This window comes from Manacus vitellinus, unplaced genomic scaffold (genome assembly GCF_001715985.3).
Source record: "Manacus vitellinus isolate BGI_N305 unplaced genomic scaffold, ASM171598v3 scaffold_0_pilon, whole genome shotgun sequence".
NCBI classification, from domain to species: Eukaryota; Metazoa; Chordata; class Aves; order Passeriformes; family Pipridae; genus Manacus; species Manacus vitellinus.
In genome coordinates, this window is record NW_021938789.1 from 39,596,602 (window position 1) to 39,599,435 (window position 2,834).

Below are 2,834 nucleotides of genomic sequence, written 5' to 3' on the forward strand. Positions count from 1 at the left end.
GTGAAGCGCCTGGTGGACACGGGCAACGTGAACGCCAAGGACATGGCCGGGCGCAAGTCCACGCCGCTCCACTTCGCCGCCGGTGGGTACCGGGGCCTCCCGCGCCCGGCCGGGGCCGTGACAGCGGGCGGGACGGGGAGGGTCAGGCGCGACCTGGTTCCCCAGGACTGTCGGGAGAGCGCAAGCCTGAGCTGGGAGAAGAGTGTGAGCATACACACTCACTGCCCCGGCGGTGTTTCACTCCGGGCTGCGGGGGGATGGCTGTTAAATCCCCTTCCTTTGGGTGAGACGAGTGGGAGAGGAGATCCTGGAGGCGTAAAGAGACCGTATGCTTTAAAAGTGTGGACGATGTTCTCCGTGCTTGACACATGGGCTGCTGCAAACTTGTGCTCGTGGGCTTAGGAAGTGCGAAACAAATCCAGGACAGAGTTGGTTCGAAGTAAGGGTTTCATGTATGTTGTAGCAGCTCAGGGACCCCTGCGATGCACATGGATTTGGTAGGAAGTTTTGATGCCTTGTCCTTCGTAATTTGTTTTCCTTTCATTTGGACATAGCTGCTGATTGATCTCTGCATCTCTAGTGGCCTGAGTGGGCTGGGGAAAGAGGTGAAGTGGAACAACTGAACTTGATAAAAGTTACAGATGTGTCCAGAAAAGAATATGCCTCTTTGTGCAGAAAAGTCATTGTGATCAGAACTAATGTCATAAAAGCAATTTAACAGTGATGTCCAACAATGTAGGTTACCTGGAAGTAGATATTACCGTTTGTCGAGTAAAGCTGTTACAGGTTAGTATAGTTCATAAAAAAACACATTTTTTACAAGGTGTGTGATCTTCATTGAGGGGACAAGGCATACAAAGTTCATGATAAAAGTAAACTAAGGAAGGTGTTTTAAATCATCAACCTGAAGTCAGGACTTGTACAACTGCTAGGTCTGTGGTCGGGCTGAGGGCTTTCTGATGTGTGCCACAGGACTGGACCTTATATACTGGGGCACACAGATATTGTTTGAGCTTGAAGTGGTGCACTAGTACACATAAATTAAGGTAATAAGACTGTATTGAGTGGTCAGTACTTAAATGCTGGCATAGGGGTCTAAAACACTGTGTTGAAATCAATAACATAATGGAACATTTTATGTCATGGTGTTGCCTGGAATCTAAATAGTGCTGTACAATTTATCAGTCAGGTAATATTCTCTGCAATTGTATGGGTTTGTTTTTGTTTGTTTTCAAAGTACAAGTGGCATTTGACAATGCCCCAAGGGAACTTTTGGTCCTGAGCTGTTTCCTTTTCTTTCTTCTCTGGTCCCTGAGCTCTACCAGTGAAGCATGGCCTCATGCAAGTGGAGTTTAAAATATAGTGAACTTCTGGGGCACAGAGATGGACGTAATTTGAGTGAACCCTGGAACAATAATGCTGCTACCAACTGCATGTGTGCACCTGAAGTTCTTAATGATTTGGAAGGCTTGACTCTGTTCTGCTTGTTTTGGATTTAGACTTCAAGTTAGACCTTGCTGCTTCCCTTAAGACTCCAAGATCTCAGGTTGTAACTTCAGTGCTAGCACAGACTGTAGTGCTGAAGCTGCAGTAGTAACTTCTGCTTTGATTAGGGAAGAAATGGACCATACTTAAGGGGGTAAGGCCTTCAAAGTTGGTAGTCTCAATAAGATGTTACTGTAATAGCAGTGGGAGGTGATTCCTTGTAGCATAAGGAAAACAGCAGGTGAAGTTCCTGTACCTAACAAATTCCTGTATCTGTTTTTCTAGATTTAGAAACTTAGATACCTATTTTATCTCAAATCACAGTATGTCTGGTCCAAGTGGATTTGGCATGTAATAGTATTAGGTAGATTTCTTATTACAGAGATCTTGAGGTCCTGTATTTTGGAAAGGCCTATAAGCAAGCATGTTATTTGAATGCAACTGATTTTAGGCACTGTGTATCTACCAAAAATGCTGTGTGTTTATTTCATCTCCTTTGTGGGCAAAAGGGGAAATAAAACTTGTTTGCTTTTGAGCATAGGAGTCTACTGTGTATGAAGATGTGTTTTGGCTAATAGCTCATGTTTATGAGCCATACCTAGCTGTGAATTGTATGGCCTTCACTAGGGGAATGGGAGGTTGAGAGTGCAATACGTCATATTTTAAACTGCTTTTTTCAAACCTCTTAAAGGTAAACTCTTAATAGAGTTTTACTTCTGATTTTGAGATTTGTGAAAGAGGAATTCTTCTAATTTCTTCTTCATTTTCCAATTTTAGGGAGAGATGGATTTTATTTTTTTCTTCCTCCCCCTTCCCCCCAGGTACTTCTCCCCACCCAGCTCAGTCTGTTTTTTTCAGATGTTGTTTTTGGCAGCAGTGCCAGGCAGTTAAGTTACTTTTACTATAATAGGGAAGGACAACTTCCCCAGTTCTAGTTTCTTGTAAAAAGTACTAAGTTCAGGCTTCCATTGAGCTTTATGAGGTTTCTAATTTCAAAATCACTTTTATGTCCTTTCTCATGGCAGAAGGACTGTAAAAGGGGTGACTTTTGAGAGCGTTCGGAATCCTTGGCATGTACATAAACTGGGTTAAGGTGAGAATTGAAATATCTGTAATCAATTATTTTAAAAGCTGGGCTTAAACCTAAAGCTGTTCCTAGAAGCTGGAGTCATCTGTGCATTATTCACTTCCAGATAAAATGTGCATGGCCACATGATGTTGAAGCAACAGCGTTAACCACATTTTCTTTTTCTGGGATATCTGAATTGTCAATTGATCTGAGTAAAGGGGAGTCAACTTTTCAACTCTATTTTGAAATGTCAGGTAGTGTGCTGACTAAAGCTGACCTG